Consider the following 23,777-nt stretch of genomic DNA (forward strand, 5'->3'; position numbering starts at 1 on the left):
ATTAGACCGCAATCAGAAACTGATCTATTTTTAATTTTTCTTTTTACTTTGAAGATGAGAACAAATAAAACCACAAACATTACTGTCAGGAGGACTGGACACGGGTTCATGTATCTAAAAGTCTAAAAATGAGAAAATTAAAGCACTCACCCAGTACAAGTCGTAATGAAAATTAAGCTAATTAATGTCATATTGAACACAACGGTGTCCAATAAATTGTTGCATTTGGCCGTCATAATCTTTATGAGAACAGCTGATCATGACTTGTGATTTTCTCACATGTCACTGCTTCCAGATCAGGTCTTTGACAATTTGACAGACTTTACGAAGATAATAAATCTGATAAGAGGCCAGAATTTAAACAATCTGAAAATATCCTCCACACCATTACACCACCATCACCAGCAGCAGCCTGAACTGTTGAAACAAGGCAGGATGGATTCATGCTTCCATGTTACTTAAGCCACATTCTGAGCCTACCATCATGTTACCACCGTGTTGCAGCAGAGACTCAACAGACCAGACAGCGTGTCTTTAATCCTCTGCTGTCCCGTGTGGGTGAGCCTGTTTGAATTATAGACTCAGTTTCCTGTTCTTAGCTGACAGGAGTGCCATCCAGTGTGGTTTTCTGCTGCTGTAGCTTCAAGCTTTGATTTGTTGTGCATTCATTTATGTTCTTCTGGATACATTGGATGTAATAAATGGTTGTTTGAGCTACTGTTGCCTTCCTATCCGCTCAAAGCAGTCTGGCCATTCTCTGCTGACCTCTGACATCAACAAAACATTTTCACCCAGAGAAACAACACTCACTGGATATTTTCTCTTTTGTGGATCATTTTTTAAAAACCTTAGTTGTGTGGGAAAATCCCAGCAGATCAACAGTTGCTGAAATACTCACACCAGTACTTCTCAACCACATCTGGTTGCTAAATTGCTGCCAATCACATATTTGCATCAATGAGGAGTTGTGCCGGTGTCCTTCATAACATTGCCAGTGAATGTAACTCATCAGTTTAGTCAGAACAATCTGGAAAATTCAATTCAATTCAATTTTATTTATATAGCGCCAAATCACAACAACAGTCGCCTCAAGGCGCTTCATAGATACAGAGAAAAACCCAACAATCATATGACCCCCTATGAGCAAGCACTTTGGCAACAGTGGGAAGGAAAAACTCCCTTTTAACAGGAAGAAACCTCCGGCAGAACCAGGCTCAGGGAGGGGCGGCCATCTGCTGCGACCGGTTGGGGTGAGAGAAGGAAGACAGGATAAAAGACACTATTTGAAGAGTTTCAAATAAGCATATTTCTGCTGCAGAAATATGCTGAAAACGTATTTCTGCAGCAGCTTCCTAACAATAAATTCGCTTCTGATCCTCTATCATGAACAAACAACTCAAACCAACATCAAAGAGCTGAAGCACCTGCGTTCTCCCCGGCAAACATTTATGAAATGGCAGTGTTGCCTCCAGGGTCACTGCAATAGGTTACTACTGATTAGTGTGAAAATTAGTGTGGAAATCTGTGCTGTGGCCCTGCTACCATTGTTAAAAAACGATCAATTCAACCTGTGAAAAACCGGTTTGATCCAGTTAACCGACTTATTCATCCACAACTGCATCCAGATTTGCTTTTAATAACACACAGACAGACGCTGATGTAGCTCACTGCAGGAACTCATCTCTCACCTCCACCCCACTTTGCTTTTTTCACCTGTGTCACCTTCAGTGTCAAATAAACTGACCAGCATAGCTCCAGAGTGCCAACATCACCGCTTTAATGTATTCCGTGACATGACAGACAAATGGGGATAAAGTGTTGGTTTTACTGCAGCTAATCGTCACTAATGTATTCCAATTTTTTTAATCTTTCCATCAACATTCATGTTTTCAGCTGCAGGCTCTTTGCAACAACATAAATGTTACAGTGCGAATAAAAATGCCAAATCAAACGTGCTCTCCTCTGCTGTGTGTCAGGACTGCAGGCATTGTGCTGAGGCAGCGTTTGCATAAAGCTGCTGTGTCGATTTTCTCTCCCACACATCACGAGTCTGGATGGGTCTCAACACTTCTCCTCCAGAGTACATTTAACTGAAGGTGAAGTGGTCAAGCAGGAGCTGCTGGGGTTAAGGCTCAAGCAGCTGTGTGTGTGTGCGTGCGCGCGTATGTGCGTGTGTTTTAATCCAAAACTCATCAATTTCGTTAAACTGCAGCCCATTTTTCATACACATTTCATGTTAACTGCACAGGCGAGAAGGGCAAAGAACAGGCTGTCCTTGAGACGTTACGTTTTACAGTACATATGTGAGTGTGGGCTCAAGAGTAGAGTACAGAATGAGGATCTGTTTTTGATTCTAGTGGGCATGGAGGCCCACTGTGCATAATGGGCACAGTGCAGAGGTTCAAGTGTTAAGGGAGACACACCTAAAAAGTTGTGATGTTCTGTACAGTCCTGTGTGGTATAATTTCATTCATCTTCTTTTTGCTATTCCTTTTAGCGGTCACCACATCTGCCTCCATCTCACCTGTCCTAACAACTGTCTGCATGTCCTCCTTCACTACATCCATAAACCTTTTCTGTGGTCTTCCACTTTTACTCCTGCCAGGAACCTCTATTTTCAACATCCTTTGTTCAATGCATCCACTATCCCTCTTGCGCACTTGTCCAAACTCTTTCCTCTCTAACTTTGTCTCTAAACTGCTTAACCTGAGCTGATGTGCTTCTTGTTTATCCTGTCCATTCCACTCAGTGGAAATCACAATAAAAATCTTATCATCTTCAGTTTGGCCTCCTGTCTTGTCCATGCTACAGTCTCCGAATCTTAGATAATAGCAGGACTTACTTGCAGGACTTATCTTGTAAATGTTCCCTTTCATTCTTTCATCTCCACCCACTCCACCCTGCCGGCACTCTGTTCTTTGCCTCTCTTCTCCACTGTTTCTTGTATGCCAATTTTATCCACCTTACTCTATTATGCTTCTTATACCCGTCTCCCTCTCATTCATACACGTGTATTCTTTCAAGCTTCTACTGACACTCATTCCGCTTCTCTCTACAGCATACCTCCACCTCTCCAGGCTCTCTTCCACCTGCTCCCCACCCTTACTACAGATCAATATTATCTGGAAACATCATAGTCCACGGAGACTCCCAGCCAGCCTCATCTAGCAGTCTGTCCACCACCACTGCAAACAAAAAAGTGCTCAGATCTGTGATGTAATCCCACCCCCACCTTGAACCCATCTGTCACTCCTATCACAACTGTCTTGCTGTCCTCATGCACGTCCTGCACCACCCTCGCTTACCTCTCTGCCTCTCCTGGCTTCGTTATGGTGTACCACAGTTCCTCTCTTGGTAGTTTATCATATGCTTTCTCTAAAGCCACAATAACACCATGAAACTCCTTCTGACCTCTCTACACTTCTCCATCAACACCCTCAAAGGAAACAGTAGTGCTGCTCGCTGATCATCACCTCTCCCCTTAACTTAGCTTCAACAACTCTTTCCCATAGCTTCATGGCATGGCTCATCAGCTTTATTGCTCTGTAGTAGCTACAGCTCTGCATCACCCTTACTCTTGAAAATTGGAATCAGTACATGTGGGATTTTAGGTTTTGGAGTACTGGTGAACAGAAAAGATATAAACTGTGGCTTTTAAAATGTCACGGGCACATTTTATTATTGGTCACTAGTATCACTGAAAAGAACATGGGGAAGTTTTTTTTTTTTTTTCTTGTTACACTAAATGATATAAATTATAAACATTCATGCAAAAGAAGAATTACAAATCTGCAGCTAAGCCTATTGAACAGACCAAACACAATGACACACACACTGTCACAAGGCATGATGGGTAATGCCAGCTAGCTGCTGGGTTACTGTGCTGCTTTCAACAGTAAAGACAGATACAGTAGAGGGTGAAGAAAAGAAAGTAGAGATGCTGTGTGCTTGACTCAGAAAGGGTAAGGTGAACCAAAGATAACGAGTTACTGAAGACAGAAGAATTTCTGCCCCAGAATTGGGAAGAACGACTCCAAGCTGAGTTTGTTTCTAAGCTTCTCGCTGTGATCAAAGTGCAAACTACTGCTTCCCTAATGCTTCTTTACAACAGCAGCTTAACCAAACCTGAGTCCACATTAGTAATCGTACCGTTTTTCTCTGTATATTTAGGCATATATTACGTGCACACATTAGCTGACACTGTTGTATCTGCATGTTTCTTTCTGTGCATCACACATAATGTGATAGTGTTGCACTGTGTATATGTGTGTCAGCAGAGCAGATGGAGCGTCTGAAAGAGGCCTGTGCAGCCAACCACTGCAGGATACATTATGGCAATTTCCAGCTTGAGAAGCCAGAGAGAGTCAGAGCTGGCAGAGCTGCTGGATGGATTCCCTCCACCCCCTCCACCAGCATGGGTCTGCCTGTGCAGCACTGTCCGTCACATCAACTCCCGCAATGCTGGGAGGTTACCTGGTGAGAACCGACTTCATCCAGTACCTCTCTCCAGGTACAAAAACAAAGTCTGACTGCAAACTTAAAATCAGCTATAAAAGCCAGTTAGAATTTAGACAAAACTAATGTCAGCTGCATTTCAGCTTCAACTGTAGTTTAATTATAAAGCATAACAACAATTCATCCCAGGATGATTTACAGTGACTTACAGAGTCCATTATATTACAGATGGATAATTAAACCTTATAAACTTAAAACTGAAAACTTTTTTTAAATGTATCGCTTTCTCCAATAAATATAAGACCAGAAAGCACACTTCTACTGAAGCCCCAGACTGGTTATGAAGACTTGAGTTGACAATCTTTGCAGTCAACAACATGAAACTGGATGCTTTCCCTGGTTTATTAACTACAACAACAGAATATGTACATCACGTTTTAATGTATGAGACTATAAACTTGCACACTGACCTTGTAAAATTTAGTGAAATAACAGATCAATTGAGCAGAGGACTCAACTGCTGCTGGCCATTAAAAAGAAGCCCAGTTTAAGTCGCTTTCAGGATTGGTTTCACGTTTCAGCCCATCCTTTAAACTGCCTATGACTACAGCATGATGCATCCCTTCAACTTTCATGGAGGTCACAGTAAGTCCAAAAAACTCCCTCTGGAAAACTAATCAATGTTCCTCTCTGCTCTTTGATGAGAGGCATCTCTATCCTGAGAAAACATGCAATTTTTAAAGCAGAAAAAGGTCATCGCTGCGACTACAGCAGCCGGAGGCTCGATCTACATCTGCAGATTCAAATAAAGATCCAGGAGCTTGGAGATAAAGGCAAGCGCAGCAGCTCTGGCTAAACTTCAAAACAGCACTGACAGTTTTAATTAAGCTAATCTGCTTACAGAAATTATGTAAATGAGGATCACACAAATTATCAACTGTGGGACAATGACACTGTTATTATTTTATGTTGTTTCCTGGAAGAAAAAAAAAAAGTTTGAATAATATTTCAAACACAAAGAAAAACTTTCAGAGGTTAATGCAGTCTCCAGATGACTCATAGCTCATAATGTGCTTTTTTTCCCTCTCATGGCAGAAATCATTTTGTACCATCAGGTCTTCAAATGGAGCACATCTCGCTGCAGAATGAAACACTTCAATTCACTTATTAAATAACGGAGTTCACAGGCGAGGTGATGGCATTTAAGGACAGGCCGTGAGGCTGTGAGAAGACATTTGAGAGAAAAAGAAAAAACAACCCATAAACACAGGTGTATGAAGAAGAGCTTTTCTCTGTCTCTGTGTGTTTGTGCCCTGATTTGTGGGTTTTAAGCCTGACAGGAAGTGGTAAATAAGACTCTCTGGTACCTGAGATAATGCACCTCGACCCCTGATCCCTCAGTATGAGCTCATTCGCACATCAGGAAGCAGCACAGCAGGAATTTGTGTGCGTGTTGGTGTAGGTGTTCATGTATGTGTGCGTCCATTTGCACTGCACAAGCTCTAAAAACTCCAAGCTTGAGTGTCTTTTAGAAGCTCGGCAGGAAAACATTCAGGGGGAAAAAAAAGAAGAAGAAAAAAAAGAACCAGTCGATTAGAGAGTCATCACGTATCGCCTCCTCTTCAACCTGCACCTTGGCTCGCACATCCATCGACGGCAGCGCTGCCAGCTAACGCTTTCAAGAGTATGTCAGTCAGTTTGAAGCGCGTTTGGAAACCGTGGCACGTTGTTAGGAGACACGGGTTGTCATATCGTGGATGTTTTGTCAAAGACTCGCTCCGAGGGCGTCGGGGAAACGACCGGCGGTGGGAGAACTGATGAGGTGACAGCGGCATATTTTTAGAGCTGCCCTCAAACCTTTACATGTCACCTTGTCACCATTAACACCTCTATATCGTCGCTGGCGCTTTGACACGTTAATTATGGGCGAACCCAAACAAACGTCGTCTACTCCCACACGCACAAGAAAACCAGAAGAAGGCCTGAGGATTAATTCTGCGTATTTCAGTGTAATTTAATGCTTTGTGACAACTTAATTATTTCACAGAACGTAAACAAATATTTTCTTTTTGTTTTACTCAGCAGTAATTGCTGCAATAAGCAAGGTTTACCTTATCATTATGAAGGAAATGGAAATTTTCATTTGGTAGAATAATGACACCAGCAGAGTTTGGACAGTTTTCTTATGATTCTGATTAGAGAAAGACACTAAATTGAAATCTATGGGAGAAATATGTGGCCAAAAAAAAAAAAAAAAAAATAGTGGTAAAAGTATTTTGCAGACATGTGACCACTATTCAAATGAAATTACCTTTGGTCATGTGAGAAGAGAATAAAGGCCCAGAGATTAGTCCTCAACCAGCTGTTAGCCACCGGTTGTGAGGGGAAAAATTTGTATTACCTGACTGGTTCTGAGTGTTTGCTAAAACTGAGTCACACCAGACCAGTCCGTGATCCTGTGGCAACCAAAAATCACAAGAGAAACATTTATATTCCCAAACTGGTTTTCAAAAGCCTCCCTGTGATTGCGTTGGTTGCTAGCATATTGTTGCAATTGTAGTTGTAGCTTGAATGGAAGTGACGTTGTCTACAAATACTGTCCTGCTCTTCTCTGAGCTGTAGGGAAAAAGTGCGACGCAAACCGCATATGAAGAAAGTTCACCATGAAAGCAAAAGGCGTGCCAACATGTTTTAGAGGGAGCAACTTTTACTTTGGAGATGAACCATCATTTCCAGTTTGTGTTGCACTCTTTTGTTTTTTTGTTTTCCAAATTTTACGACCACTCAGCTGGTAGTTAATGAGATTTTACAGACAAACATGACAAACTACAGGTAACCATAGTTCACTAATTAATGCTTACAGGTACAAGCTTCTTAAAGCCGGTAAGTACGGCGTTGTTATGCCCTCCATAATCTTTAATTCATGAACTATAGTTTGACTTTAATGCTTGTTCTCATTAAATGCAGCACTTCCTTCTAAATACTACACAATTTCTGTAGGACAGCAAGTTTTATGGTCAGGTCAAATATAGTCTGTATTTGCAATGTCTGAAATGTCAAATTCACTCTCATACACATCAGCTATCATTTCTAAAAGGGGCAGGATTGTCATGTTGTTCCTTCTGTCTTTTATTCTAAAAGAGAATGAAAGATAAACAAAAGACTAAATATAGTAAAGAGCAGAGCATAAAATTAGTGATTTCAAGTATGTAACTTATGTCTGACATGACCTAATGCGGAGAAAATAAAGGCAAACCAGAGTCCAACTAGTGTCTTTAGGGTCTCTCGACAGGCAGTACAAACTCACCCAGACAGAAGCGGATTCCAACTTATTCCGATCAGTCGTGGTGCCCAAATCACAAATGAATCAGGGCCAAAAGGATCGCTGTTAGGGGAAAAGGACAAAAGACAAACTGTCAGTACTGGCCACGATTGAAGAGCTGCCTCTATGGAGGCCTGAGGAAGTTGAGGGGTTAAAGCCTCAAAAGAGAGTGAACTGATGATCCACTTCTTTCATATTTTGCTAAAGAATCTCACACCTACAGTTTGAGGGGATCGGCCACTGATCGCTGAAGAACTGCCAAAAATAACTTATGTCTATTTATGGCTTAATAACATCACTGGTTCCAACCCTGGTGCCCCCTCCCCCCCGACATGCTCAGATGACCAACGGATCCTGTCCAGATCACCAAATCTAGACCACAAGTTCCTCAATCTGGGCTGAACCCAGCCACACTAAACACAAACTTTATTGTTTTGGTCTCTAACTAAAGCTCATGACCACAGCTGAGTGTTTGAATATGGATTTGCTATCCAATCACTCTTCATCAAGATCTAGAGACATTTAAACTTTTTTTTGAAAAAGGGAGCAATCCACAATGTTAAAAAAAGTTTAATCATGGATGGGTACAGCTTAGCATTAATTATTATTAACATAAAAACAAAATCAGGTTTCAAACTCAACTTCACAAACACAAATCTCATCTTTACAGTAAAATAAGAAAAAATATATTAGATCACAGGTGTCGGATAAGAAAATGTCTACTTGTGAAACTCATCTTTACATTCATTATTAGCACTCATACATGCCATTATCGGCTGTGTAATGTCCCCGACTCTTTACTAAGAGGCACTCCACAGATCCTGTGTTATCCAACAGTAAGTTCAACCTTCATGCATTAATTTCCTCCCTATAATAAGCTGTATTTAAATGGTGGATTATTTTCCTTTTTCAGAGTAACGCCCGTCCCATTAGCTGCGATCGTGTCAAACCGCCATTAAAGCAAATGCATAATAGCCAGTTTCCATTTAATGAAATCAAGATTTAACATGCCAATGAAACACAGGAACATCATTGTGAATAACATGAAAAGCCTTGAGGAGGATTGAGTGGCCTGAGATGACGAAGTCGTAGGATGATGGAGTATGTGCTGTTGCCAAGCAATTGGTCCAAAGACAGATGTCAGAAATGAACTGCGTCCTTTACCAATGACAGCTCAGTAAGCCATATTGTAAACAGGCATTAAAGTATATCTGATGGTTTGGGAAAATGTGGAAAACATCCCAGTTTTTGTCTTTTCATGCTTTTACTTTCAACACAACATTTATACACGTTTCATAAAAAAAAATGACTTCCTGCCAATCTTACTTCTGAAAAAGCTGTCAGGTTGGGGTTACACATGTGAACAAGTTGGAATATTTTCTGACACAGGATGAAAAAGAACCGTGTGCCACTTTGACACTTGCTCGAGGGTTTTTCTGTCTGGCATTGGCAACAACAACAGGTTGTTTTCCCTCCAAGTCCTTGAGGAAACGTGTAATGCGATTTCCAGTTCGGCTCACTTTCCTCTCTCGCTCTCCCCTCAGTAAAATTCAGCATGTGTCGAGTGGGATGGAGGGAAATAACAACAGGAAACTCTGCTCTGAATCCAGCTGTAAAGTGCTGAGAGGATGGTGGTAAATATCACCTTTAATGTTAGTGTTTTAAGGTACTGCAAAAAAAAAAAAAAAAAAAAAAAAAAAAAGTACTGCAAAATCCTATCTACTGATATGAGCGAACCATGAGTACTGATATGTAAAGGACCCCCTGCTCTTCCATTGGCCATTTTGTTTCTAATTATGATCTCTTAGTCTTTTTTTTTTTATCTCTTTCTAGTCAGTCTTGAAGTGAGGTCTTTTTGTATCTCATTATTTTTCATAATTTTTGTTTTGCATCTTTGTGGTTGTTCTGCATCTCTTCAGGGCTGGATTGCATCTTTATAGTCAGTGATTCATGATTTTTTTTGTAACATGTTCTTGTTTTGCATCTTTTTATTGTTTCCTTAAGTTCCTTTTATTTTTTTAAGTTTTGAGGAAGTCTCTTGGAATGGTTTGATTCCTTTTGCAAGTTTGCTTTATATAGTTTACACCTTTTGAAAGGGGTTAGTTACCACAATAAGGCAAAGCTTTTACTTTGAAGGCTAACGGGCTGGAGTGAATCAGAAAAGTACAATCCAAACCGGAAATTGGAAACAGTGGGTAGCTTGTGAGTGTTTGCAGACAAATCAGTGTGTACCATGCAAACTATTGACAACCAAGCCTAACTGAAATTGTCTAAAGCAACTGCGCCAAGGTTAGCAACCACTTGGAAATGGGAATGCACATTTTTTCCTCGCCCCCAGAGGTTGCCAGGGGGTCACTGCTTAGGCCTGTATGACTAAGGCATTAGTTTGTTGTGCTCTAGTCTCCCAAACTTTCAGCCAGAAAGTGAATAAACTCAGATTATAAAATGCAAAGTTAGACACTGTGAGCAACAATGTCACTTTTGGTAGCACACATAACATAACTGGCTTATCAAAGCTCTTAAACTGACAGCCCAACAACTCTTATCTTAAGACTCCAACCTCAAATGATGTGCACTGGCATCACTTACCTCAAGAGAAAATCTTCAAGAGGAAAAGTTTTTTGCCATCTCTAATTATCAAAGAAGAACCAAAGGCCTTCGTTCCACATTCTGAACCTTAATTACGACTCAATATTGTTCTTCATAGCAAGTAGGCTCCAGATATGTCAGGGTAAACCTCTCTTTTTGTTTCTGTGTGCTTGAAGATATTTTTCAATAAGCACCAGTCTCAGAAAGCTCTGTTTTCACCCCCAATAACATTGACTTTCAGGCAAGATAACGTAACTCTATATTATAATCCTAAATCCTTTGAGTATAAACCAATTAAGACTATTTAATCCTTCTGTTTCAAGTGAAAATTGAAATCTTAAAAACAAGGAAAAGAAGAAACACCAGAACAGAGAGCAGAAATCTTTAAGTAGCAGCTGTGGTGTCTCTGGAAGGACAAAGGAAAGCTGCCTGTGTTGTAAAACTGCAAATGAAACAAAACTCCTCAAACACATTCTACATTAGGGAAAGTAAAGGCTATTGTTTTGAAGGACTATGTGGCCAGTTTATAGATAAAAATGGGAAAAGCAAGTTAAACAGTATTTCATAAATTCGCCGCCTGCTGTGCCACCTGCTAACACAGTTTAGACTTTGAGGAATGGCCGGGATGTTGCCTCTCTCCTTCCCCGTTCATCTCTTTTAGTGAGACAGACTGTGTTGAGGCTGAGGACATGTTTGGCACTCAGCCTAGGATAGAAATATTCCACAGAGGCCGATGTCAGCGTGGACACCTTCAGCTGGTGAAAACACAAAGCGAGTCAATACCCTGATTGGCAGGTAGCTCCTGAGTCACAGGTCAGGACAACTACTAATAAATCCATCAGGACGCAGTGCAAACCGATACAGTAACCTCTTGATCTCTTTAACGAGCCTTATCAACAAATAAATGGAAAGATAACAACTTTCTGTGTCACCTTTAATCAATGGTAACATTCAGTTCTGTTTGGAAAAGGTGACATTATGGCCTTTTAGACTCATTTTTATTAATAAAAAGTCAATTTTACACATTTGTACTGTTTAATTCACCAAAACCTGTTTTGATTTCTCTAAATTCATCTTCCTTGCAGCCCCGATTTCCCTTTGTCCTCTAACAGCTTTGTTGGGGGCTGTTTAGTTAGTTTAGATTTTATGGCCATTCAGAATAAGAGAAAATGATCAGTGCATATATCTTTACAAAGTATTGTTACTGGAAGTAATGGCTCCAACCTAAGACATCTGATTGTAAATATATCATTGTACTGAGAGAAAGGACCCAGACGACATAACAAAAGATGAGAATCCATCTGAGGTACGAGAAACAAAAAGGGTGCAAACACCCTGTTGATGTCAGATGTCAAAGGGAAGTGACCAGACTGGGTCAAGCTAACAGGACTGCAACAGTAACTTAAATAACCATTAATTTGAACAAAGGTATGCAGAAGAGCATCTCTGAATGCACAACATGTCAAACCTTGAAGCACAATTTTAGCACAATGTGGTCCTCTTTTGCCATTACACTAGAGGACCACAGTCCGTTTCCTGTTGGGTGCCTCTCCTCTTGGGAAGAACAGGACATAGAGGCTACAATTCGAAACTGGACAGCAGAAGACTAGACAAATATTGCCTAGTCTGATGAATCTCGATTTTTGCTGCAACACCTGGATGGTAGGGTCATTTTTAGGATAAACAACATGGAAGTATAGATCCATTCCGCCTTGTATCAACACTTCAGGCGGTTGGTGGAGCAGCAGTGTGTTTTCTTGACACTTTAGGTCCCCAGGTACCAACTGAGCATCTTTCAGCTGATAGCTGCTCATAGCAGGATAACACACCATGTCACGCAGCTGGTTTCTAGAACATTACAAAGAATCCAACATACACAAATGGCCTCCATAATCACTAGATCTCAATCCAATGTAGCACCTTTGAGATGTGGTGGAATGAGATATTTTCATCACAGATGTGCTGCTAATAAATCTGCAAATCTGTGAGAGTATCGTGTCAATATGGACCAAAATCTTGGAGGAATACATACAACAGCTTGTTGAATCTATGCAATGAAGAATTAAGAAAGCAAAAAGAGATCATAATTGGTACTACCAAGGTGTAACAAACAAAGTGGACAGTTACTGTGTTTACAAAGTGCACTTAGAGAACAAGACATATACCAGTGCAAGGAAAGAAATAACAGGACGTGAGAACAGTTAACCAGAGGGAAGACAGAGACAGGAAGTAAAAGAGACACAGACAGAAAAGTAACTGCGTAAAGAGAAAGGCAAAGGCACAGACATAGAAAAGACCGAGGGAAGCAAAAAAAAAAAATATTCACAGTCCCTGAGACCATGACAAGATTGCAGCTGATCTCAACGAGTGGGAAGAACTGAAAGCTGTTCTTTCCACTCATCTACTTTCCAGCAGCATCAAGTGATCCTTGATGTTGCTGTGAAGCCTGGACAGAAAGTCCTGAATCGTGTTTTTGGTGCAACTGATAAGAAGAAGTATCTAAAAGAAAAAACACTATCAGATACTGTCAGGGATGAACTCTGGCACCCTTACAGTTTATTTGATAGACTAAGGCATACATTGTATCACATTTCTGTAAAAGCGAGCTGCGAAATGAATGCAAGGTTATTACCTTTACATATATGAAATATTAGAACATGTCTGGCCGAGATAACAAGACCTGAGAATCTGTTATGATCCCATTAAATCAGCAACCTGTGCCAACCAGAAAGGAAATATATAGTCTTGGTGTTTCCGACCTCAGACAGGGAACTACGGCACTACGCACATCAACACACATCAAGAAAATGAAATGAAAAGAAAAAAAAACGGCTCAGCCTCGAAGCCTCTCCTTTTTCTGTAGAAGTGAAAACACGGGGCTGGTTTTGAAATAAGAAATAAGTCCTCAGTATGGGGACTGTAAAACAGCTTGCCAGCACTAAAGAGACTCCTCTCCAGAGGAACCTTGACGTGCATAATTCCCACTTTAAGGGCAGCTTTCATTAGTTTCTGTTGCAGTCAGCCTCCAGAAAATGTCCCCAGATGTTGCCAAATAAAAAGGCTTTGATATTCCTACATGCCTTATCCCTCACTGGCAAGCTCGCTGTGTTTGCTGTGTTTAAAAAGAGCATGGAGTCGATGTGTCGGACAGCTGAGTAGCAACATCAAAGCCCCGCAGCTCTCACATATACAGGTTTGGTTTATACAAACACATAGAGGGAAATTTAGAACATATCACTTACGCAATTTTTATACAAGCTAGATTACGAGTCAGATCTCAAACACACTTTTGCTGCTCATTTGGATTACCCCTCGCATCCTATCAGCACTCACTTAAGATAATGGGCCCTGGTGGGGAGGATATAGGATGCACAGTGACTCTGGGAGCTTATGCATGTTAGTGAATGGGCAGGTGAGGCAGATAAAGGGCTTTAGAAAACAGACCAGTGGTGGCAATTTGACAGGATTAAAGCCTGACGGTGTGTTGTTGTCGTGGTGTCAGGTGTTGCTCGTTACACCCGAGCATGTTGGGGAATCGTGGTGTTGATCTGTGAGCATGTCGAGGTCATCTGAAGTCGTGGTTTAATCCTGCACTCTGGCACAAGGCATGGACGGACCCAACAAAGGCTGCGTTGTTGTTTTTTTAAATTCATGCCAGTAATCAAAAAGGGAGATTTTGACCATTTCTTGGTGGTAAAAGTCTTAAAGAACGTGTTTTAGATCAGATCAGGTCTGTGGCTGCCTGTGATTCATTTAAGTACCACTTAATTTGCACAATAACTACTAGAAAGAAACATGTCAGAGTGACTAATGACTGATTGTCAGGATACAGTTGGCAGAGGTGTGTAAACATAATTTAGTGCAAATGCAAGCTTCAGAATGGAGCTGAAAAAAAATACAGCAGTAATACAAAGACTCTTCTAACAACAACAGTTAGCTAACTAGCTAAAGATTATATGTCATGATGTTGCAAACACAGAGCACTGCTGTATGTTAAAGTATCCTTGGGGGAAGATACTGAACCCTGAACTGCCCCTGATGAATCAGAGTGTGAGTGTATAAATAGTTGGTTAAAAGCACTTTAAGTTACCAGATATTGTGGGAAAGCACTACACATGTACCAGTCTATGAAATATTAGCACAGGAAAGATGCTAATCTTTCAAATATCAGCAAAGTTCAAGTATCATCGTATGGTAGGAGAGGATGCTGAAAATGGACCAAACTTCTGCCAAGAGCACGTCTGAGATTGATGACTGTTTTGTTTTTAGGAGCTGACAGACGAAGCACTGTGGCACATTTAATAAATGGCAATTTCATCCATTATAGGAGACACTCAGATGTGGACTCTTAAGCGAATGACTGTTCAGGAGATAAAAGGAAATAATGAAAGCCTCTACTGCAGTAAAAAAAAAAATCTATAATAGTCTCAGCTGCTTGTTGTATTCTGGCCTAACGGGAGGTTAATCCATCTTGTATTACAATCCTTTGCAATGTAACAGAGAGTGGGGGGTAGTTAGTGGGAAAGACAAAGAACAAAACTAGAGGCAGAGAGGCTCGTGTCATTGTCTCTACATCCACATGAGCTGAATGACGCACCTTTGACCTGTACAGACATCACACAGATACGACCGCTGACAAACCCCTGATTACCTCCACCTCCAACACCACTCTCTCCTGTAGATCACCCCTCTCTTTAAAGCAGTGCAACACACAAGAGCCCCGCAGCTGAGTGAGCTACTATTAAAAAAAAAAGAAAAAAAAGAAGAAAAAAAAAGGCAAATGTCAAACACAAAACACACAGACACACACAAACACACATATTGCACATTCACAGCTGACACGCTTGACCTTCAGTGGTGTCTCCTGAGGCCAAACATGTGAAAGGGTACCTGTGCACACATGCTTTCAAGGTGCCTCTGATGAAATTGGTTCAGCGTCATGGAGCTCCTTTTGTAAAGCCAATTCTCGGGCTTGGCAGTGGACAACCTGGGGAAACAATTGGTTTCCGGAAAGACCTGCAGCTGACAGAGAGAGCTGTGGCTGTAGTGGTCAACAACATGTAGCTTGTATTAAAGAAACACCTCCATGGTAAGAGAAACCAGGAGAACCGTCCTTTAGCCTGCAGACGTCAGGTGATATGTAAATATTATGTACAGAGATTTCCCTGTGTTTGAGTGCACCACTTCCTCCACTGTGACATCATTGCAGTGGCTCCCACCAAAGAGAAACCATCACAAACCAGCCTGGATGAGATCCTCTAATTTGTCCTACATATTCTCTCTTTTTTGGGGGGGGGGGGGTGCAGAAAAATTTGACCCAGTTTAAAATTTAAAGCGCATTTTGTAATTTTAATTGTAGCCCAGTGTAGTATATAATAACTGTATAAAACAGACATGACCTTGTCTGAATACATTAGTAGATAATGTAGTTCTAATAGAAGTGGAGGAGTTTAAGCATCTCGGGGTCTTGTTCATGAGTGGGTGATTGACAAACGGATGGTTTACAGGGACGGTGGTAAAGAGAGCTGCTGACAATTTACCGGTCGATCTATGTGGTCATAGGGTAGTTATGGATGGATGAGCAGTGTATTCCCTGGCATATCGTAGCAAGAAGAGGCTGTGAGGTAGACCCAGGGCAAACCAGAAAGATTACGTTTTTCCCGTAGACGAGCTGGAGGCGGCTGTTGGTGAGAGGGAGGTCTGGAGTTTTCTGCCAGCTACTGCCGCCATGACCACAACCCAGAAAATCAGTACTAGATGGATGGATGAATGGATGGGTGGATGGATGAACGGACGGATTGGTGGATGAATGAATGAATGGATGGGTGGGTGAGTGGGCGGATGGGTGAGTGGATGGACGGATGGATTTGTGGATGAATGGATAGATGGGTGAGTGGGAGGGTGAGTGAGTGGATGGATGGATGGATGGATGGATGGATGGATGGATGGATGGATGGATGGATGGACGGACGGACGATTGAGTGGATGGACAGATTTCAGCTGGTCATTCAGTTTATTTTAAGAGTTGACTGAAGAGGATTTGCGACAACCTGGCAACCCAAATGCAATCAGCTGATTAACAAAGCATCAGAAAGTGACTCAATCATTAATTTCGTCCTTTGTAAGATGACTTCAGAGTGTTTGTGATGTGCTGCTTTTCTTTATCACACTTGCACAGCACACGCTGTTCTCGGACAGCAGCACAGGTGTGGATGGACGCTGGTGAGGAAAATGAGCTACATTAACACCTGCTGAGGCATTCTGCGCAGTAACCTAAATGTTAATGACTCGAGCAGTTGGCAAGAAAATGGACGGGATAACAAGCTCTGACGAGGCCTGTCGAGTTAATCAATGGCCATGACATCCGATGAGACGGTTGTAAAGGACCAGGCAAACACACAAAGGTGCAGTCAATGAAGAGCACAATGCCATCTCAGCAAGTGACAGCTCAGCAGCCAGAAGCGAGGAGGAAAACTGTTTTACAGAGTCAATGTCTGATGAAATGCACCACATCCACTCCAAGATTCCTCAAATGGAAGCAGAGTGGAGGGGGGTTTCACAGCAGGAGGATCGGTGTGTTACAGAGCAAATAAATCAGCCACTTGGCATCGAATGTCGTCAGACAGACTGCGGGCATGTTTCAATCAACAGGCCAAGGGACGCACTGACAGCATGTGGGGGGGGGGGAATAAAAAAAAAAAAAAAAAAAAAAAAGAGTACAACGAGCACGAATGAGATATGAGACGCCGGCAAGAAAGACATACATCAAGCTTGAAGACATCACCAGAGGATGAACTGAGTGAAGACAGTCCCACAAGACATGAATATGGGTCATATATATTTCTGGAGCTCATATTCGTAGCCATGTGAACTTGCTGTCACGCACACAGTTAAGCACAAAGTCTCATGAATTCTTTCGTATTCCCTTCATATGAACTCCACTACAAAAATGATCTGAAAGCAACTGTTATGGCAGTATGATACAAGATAGCATAAATGTTATACTGTAAGCTAAAGTGCTGTAATATTAAAGAGCATTTAAGTGTCACTACATGGACAGAGATATGTGAAGCCATTTTAATACAGTTCAATTAGAGGATTAGAGTGAAGAAGCTACTTCAACACAATTATATTCATAAAAAAGTTTTAAATGGGGGCCTATTATGCTCATTTTTCATTCGTCTTGGACTCTAGAGTAGCTTTGCATGCTTTACAGTCCAAAGAAATCCTATTCCGTCCTTGACATCATAAAAAAAATGTAAAAAAAAAAAAAAAAAAATGTGTGAAGCCAGAGCTTTAGGGATTACATCTACATAGGCTTACCTCATTATTTGAAACTTCAACCATGTTGCAGCAGGCCGTGAAGGCTCAAGCCATGTGACACGAGACTCACTGGAGAGCCAGCTGATGGCATCTCCAGTGTGACCTCCTTACAGTAGCAAAATAGACGAACAGCGAAGGCTTGCTGGTTAGCAGCGACTAAACTTTTTAACTCTACTGTGGGACATGTTATCAAAATTTGGAAAAATAAATCCTAAAATGCATCACCAAATATACCTGTGGAGTCATACCATGTAAAATCTGTGTAGGAAACACTGCATTTCTTTTCACACAGCCAAAAATACAGTCATGTAAGAAAGAAAGACTTCTTCAACAATGTCCTTTGGACAGGCAAGACCAGAGTGAAGATGTTGGGCGATAGTGGACAGCATCACCAACCACATCCTGTCAGTTGAAACACCGCACACCAACTGTCAGCGCTGTGGCTGAGGGGTGATGATTTGGGCCCGTTTTGCAGCCACAGGACCCGGACACTTTGCAGTGACTGAGTCAACCAAGAATTGAGGTGTTGCAATGATCCCGTCAAAGCCAGATATTAAGCTGGTTTAAATGATGTGGCAAGATCTTAAGAGACCTGTTGAAGGTAGTTCTAACAGCTGTTGAATTGTGGGGTGTAGTTAGTTTTTAGGATTATCACAACTTATTATTGTTACATTTAAATTTGAAAAACTCTTTGTGCGGGAAACACTGCATTTCTTTTCAGGGATGCAGGCACGCAGTATATTCCATGAGTTTGGACTTGTCAGCTGGTATCTCAGAAAATAGAGCTTTTAATGTGATTAACATTGTAACAAAGTCTACTTTACCACAAAAATAATCTAACAACAAATTAGACAAAAGCATAAGCATTGGGAGTTAAACCCCACTCTCCTGGAGTGGATCCTTGTGGACTATTAATGATGTTTTTCTATCACCTGGTGTTTCCATACTTTAATTGTGAAACTCACACAGATTTCAGCTCATGGTTGCTCCAGATGGCATTAAAAGAGAATTAACCATGAGTACTAAAGGTGCACTCATGGTTAGCAGCTTGGTGGCCTTAAAAACACAGTTGGCCAACAAAAGATTATTACGGGTGAGCCAGCTTTCTCTGCACTGAGAGGAGATTCACTAAATGCATGACTGAACAGAGTAAATCTACAAAGCCATTTGAATTAGAGAAGGCTGGAAACATCTTTTATTCTTTGCTTCCAGTGTTCGATTTAGTTAGAGCTAATGGGCATAATTTATACATGAAACACCTGCCTGGTCCAGCACGAAGTAAACACAATCAGGGGAGGCCACGTATGGACATCCGTGGATGCCTCCAGGATTTCAAAAACAGCAAGTCCATCTAAATATTTCCTGAGAGGACTTGAGAATTTATCAGTACCACTTACACATTCAGTGATTATCAGACCTGCAGCTCACAAAATGAAAACTCCACCTGCACATAGTTAGCAACTGTTTTCCACCTGTGATTTTCTTTGTCAGCAAAGCTGAAAACTATTTATTTTCCCAGAAAATCAAGCAGGAAAGCAAGGAGGTGGTTTGTTTGATCTGTCAGCCAGCTCCTGCTTTCATTCAGGCCACCCGAGGAGTGGACAGATTATCATCAGCAGGAAGCAGAGCAGCAGGATCGGTTCTCAACCTGCCGAGTTTAGGCCTCGAGATGTAGGAAAAGCTTTGCTTTCATCAAATACCTCGCAGAGAAAACCAATCCCAAAAGCTGCAGTCTGCCATAGCAGAACTGAAGAACTTATTACTGCAAAATGGTAAAATTATAAGAAATAATGGCAGCAATTTTAAGATATAACCACAGTGTCTAGTAAGAATCATGTAGTTGTATGAGTATGAAGATGCTTTCACAGAAAAACTGAGTTCACGTCTCAAAAAGTTGCATTTTCATTTCAGGCTGAATTGAGACTCATCATCATCTCTGTAGCTGAACTTCACATGCCCGCAGCTCCAGACTCCAGTATGAGTCAACTTTAATGCCCAGAGAAATCCTGCAAGGTGACATCAAGTGCACGTGAACACAGCACGCTTACTTTAGCTGTCCCCGCCAGACTGTGAGGCTTTAAATCAAAGAAAACCACAAGCATCACACTCGCACAAACCCAAAACCCTGCCAGCACTCACAACTTCTCAAATCCAACTCATCCTTTCCTGCGAGCAAGGATGTGTTTGTACTGTAACACATGCCAGATTTTTATTTGGAGGGAACCCATGTTGTTGTAGTTAACAAAAAATGAATGACACATCTCATCAGCCTCATTTTGTGATTAAGGCTGATTAGCTCGTTAGATTTTTCCACAGAAAAACAACATAAAAAGACAAATTAGCTTTTTGTGCAATCAGTCATTTTTGCAATCATATCAGGTACCAGCATGCAGTTTGTACATGACACAATATTGGATGAGAACTCTTTTTGAAAGTGAACTTTTAGCTCTTTGTGCAGCTCATCATCTCATCTTCTGTCAGAAACGAGCTGTTTTCCTGTCTCCTGTTTCTTCAAATCTCCCTCCCTCAGACTCTTTGGAAATCTACTTTGGGGTGGCCCTCCTGCCTTTACTCTGTGGGTGTGTCATGCTTGTAGCATGGCAGATTATATTACAAAATTCAGCACAGACTGATGTAAGTAGAAAAACCTTTAAAACTTGTTATTCAGACAAGTCTATGCAATGTCCATGTGCTGTGCAAGCGTTGCATCATCTCACTGCAACTTGCCTGTTTAAAAGTGTAATAATGAAACCCAAATTGAGAGATTTTTTTTTATTCTTTTTCACAGTGAATAAATGTTTTTATTTTATTTATTATTTGTTTATTTTGAGTACTGCCATCACAAATTCCCCAACTCTCTGTGAATGGTCCTCATGGCCAGTGATTAATTGAGTGGACAATTTCCATATTAATGATAAAAAAAACTGACCTCACAGCCCTTTGTTCTTTAATTGGGCTGGTTTCAGTCATTCTGCAAATGTACTGTTTATAAGGTTGGGGAAACCTGCAGTCAGCTGAAACTGAAGAAGTCGCTTGGATGAGCGACAAAACGTTTCTTCCACTGAAAACGTCCAGATGAACAGAATCAACGTTTTAGGATTTACTTACCTGGATGATTGAGCGTGCATCAAGAAAAAGATAATAATGAAAACCAAAGGTACACTTGTAAAACTAATGGGAACCATCACTGAAAGTCAATGAAAGAATTGGGAATAAAATAAAATACTTTTTAATATAAAAAGTAGTCCAGTGAAATTAATAGAACCTAAAGGTTACTATGAAATAAGCAGAAATCATCCCTGTTTCTCAAATGTTTTTTTAGCACACTCCATTTCACACATCATAAGTTCACATCTGAAATGCAAAATGTTCATTAACAATGACTAAAAGTTAAAAACACAAGGGCACGAATCTAATTCTACTTAAATAAACTTCACTCACCAGCGTCGTTGGACTCCTGTGTTTATTCTTTCTGAAAAACAAAGAAACAAAAAAAAAAAAATCATCATAGTGTCATTTTTTTATATAATCTGCTTCAGGAGCATAGACTGTATATAAAAGACAACATAGCCACCAGGCTGTCACCCTTTGTGTGAGAAGGTAAACTACTATGAATTGCACAGGTACAAAGAACAGACAGGGACACCTGCAAAGTAGTGCTAAGTAACAGACCAATAAAATATGAGAATTTCACACATCAAAACTGAAGCACAAACATTTAGGATGGTGTGTATCACACAAACCAACCACAAAATCAGTCAGATAATCCATTAAAAGAGGTCCACAGATTAGTGAGCTGGCAGATACCAGTCAGTCAAATACACCACGTCCCTACCTCCAGCATCAAGATCAGAGTGATCATGAAGAGGGAAACTATCGAAAAACTGTTTTTTTTGTAACATGCTTTGTCCAAATGTCCAAATTTTAACCTGGGAGTCTCTGGGGATTGACTCACTTTTGGGGCCAGCCTCAAGTGGCCACTAGAGGAACTGCAGTTTCTGGTAGGTTCAGGTCTAATTGCTGCTGCTTGTTCAGGAGCTACACGGCTAACCGTCTGGAAAGCAATTCAGACAAGTGTGCTGGCTTAAGGCTCACTAATTAGCATGATTTCCTTTCAGGTTTTATAAGCAGTTAATATAATTTTATTAGTGGGATATAACCTTTTCCCAGGTGTAAATGAGTACCGCCCTCTAAATACCACCTCATCTCTTAGAGAATTTAGCTGGTGGATGTCCTTTCCAGCCACTCTGTGGATTAACAGCACCAGCTGTAAAGTGCTGAATGTGAATGCAGTCCCGCTGAGGAGGCAGCTAGCTCGACAGAGATATCAATATGGACACCTGTGGGCCCTCCTGTTGCCATGACCACCAGCAACAGCTGCAGCAGAGTCGCTCTATCGTCACCGGCGGCCGGTGGGGGAATCAGCACTTCCTAAACAAATTAGTCTGAGGAAAACTGCTGAGGCCCGAACCCTTTAATTACATCAACCCCAAACCAAATTATACGCAGACTCTGTAATAACTAATGCACATCAAACAAGCCCTCCTCCTCTTCCTCCTATCCCACTCAATCTTATGTGTGGAACATTTATATCGAGATGTTCATTCCCAGAGGAGTGACGCAGAGAAATGTCAAGACAAAGGAGACATGGCTTCTCCTCCCTCCCTGGCCTTTTCGCTTCTCGTTCTATCACTCTCTCCATTCTTTTCGCTCCCCTTCCTCATTCATTCTCCGTCTCCTTCTCCCTTTATCCTGTCATCTACATTGTGGGGAGCGTCTTTCGCTCCTTCGAGCTTTGGCTGTGTAAGCAGAGCTGGCGAGATGAGAAGAAGCAGCGCTGTACTCTGAATAGTGAAGCACAATAGGCGAAGAGGTTTTGCAAGGAGAGAATTAAAATTCTGCCACCGGTGGAGCAAAATAAGATGCTGCGTGTGTGTCTGTGAGGGGAGGGGTTTAAAATGAAATGAAATGTGTTTTTGATAGAAGAACTTCACTCTCTTGGAAAGAGAGCTTTCAAAAGTGAACAAACACAAGGTTTAGAGAAAATTTAGAAGAATAGAAAATGAGCTAAAGCAGACCAGACACATTTAAGTCCTTTTTCTCATTGTTCTTTTTTATACAGCTAAATGTGATCTTAAGAAAAGTGCAAGACAGAAAGAAGGGGGAAAAAATCTTTCAGGCCACACTTCATCCATGCTCTCATGGAGAGCACCAGCTATAAAAAGGCCATTCATAAAAAGGCAGGTAAATACCATCAATCAAAGGATGCATGCAAATTAAGGTCAATGAGCTCCTCGTATAATGCAAACATCACACTGAGCTCTTACTACTGGGAGCAGAATATTAATAAGTACATGTACAGTGTACACAGGAACAACCTGCTCACCAAGGATAATAATGTCTTTAAGGGATGTTAAGATAATAAAACATGTGGCACCTTCATAATAGTCTCAGGTGACTGCCCAACTTTAAAAACAGTACATCCTACTATAATGGTTAAGTGGACAGGTTGTTATGTAGCGCTTTTCGACTCTACCTGAGCACTCAAAGAACTTTGTACAACATGCCACATTCATCCATTCATCCAAGCACTTTTTTCTATGTTTAAGCTCTTTTTATCTAACATTTACAAACATTCAGCTTGGGGTTGATTTCTTGCCCAAGAATTATTGGCATGGAGACTGGAGGGAGTTCGAACAAATAACCTTCCGATTAGTAGACGAGTTATTCTACTTCCATATAATCGTATCATATCATCATTGTAGTATATGTATGTATGAATATTTGTGTGTCTGTACCTTATGTCCTCCTTAATTCGTGGGAAAACTTGCACAAACATCGTCATAAATACAAAGATTGATACAGTGAAAAACACTATAAATCTCTCTTATTTTATCTTCTCTTTTTAGGACAACTCTATAGAGTTGTTGTTTTTTGGTTTGTTTTTAATAGCTTATCCATTTCAATACTGGAGTTGTTGCTTGGCTGCTTTCAATGACTAGTCTCCCGACCACAGATAGTATAAAGGTCTTTAAAGTGAAGCTACCAGGGGCCAATAACTGTGGTTGCAAAAGGACTTCGGCCCTAT

The 23,777-nt window shown here is 41.0% G+C and overlaps 1 protein-coding gene across 2 annotated transcripts in view; it reads right to left on the minus strand.

Annotated features, from left to right (window-relative positions):
• rnf152 (ring finger protein 152) overlaps window positions 1-23,777 on the minus strand; it is a 60,570-nt gene that overhangs the window by 15,215 nt on the left and 21,578 nt on the right. The window contains exons 2-3 of one of the 2 annotated variants that reach the window (XM_084939805.1): window positions 21,131-21,161; window positions 7,763-7,840 (exon numbers count right to left, since the gene is read on the minus strand). The gene's annotated coding sequence lies outside the window, so the exon portion shown is untranslated. The remainder of the gene's footprint in view (window positions 1-7,762; window positions 7,841-21,130; window positions 21,162-23,777) is intronic. The other variant, XM_084939806.1, reaches the window with a different exon arrangement.

The sequence above is a fragment of the Perissodus microlepis genome, chromosome 9 (genome assembly GCF_051167445.1).
Source record: "Perissodus microlepis isolate ML-2025 ecotype Zambia chromosome 9, ASM5116744v1, whole genome shotgun sequence".
In the NCBI taxonomy this organism is placed as follows: Eukaryota; Metazoa; Chordata; class Actinopteri; order Cichliformes; family Cichlidae; genus Perissodus; species Perissodus microlepis.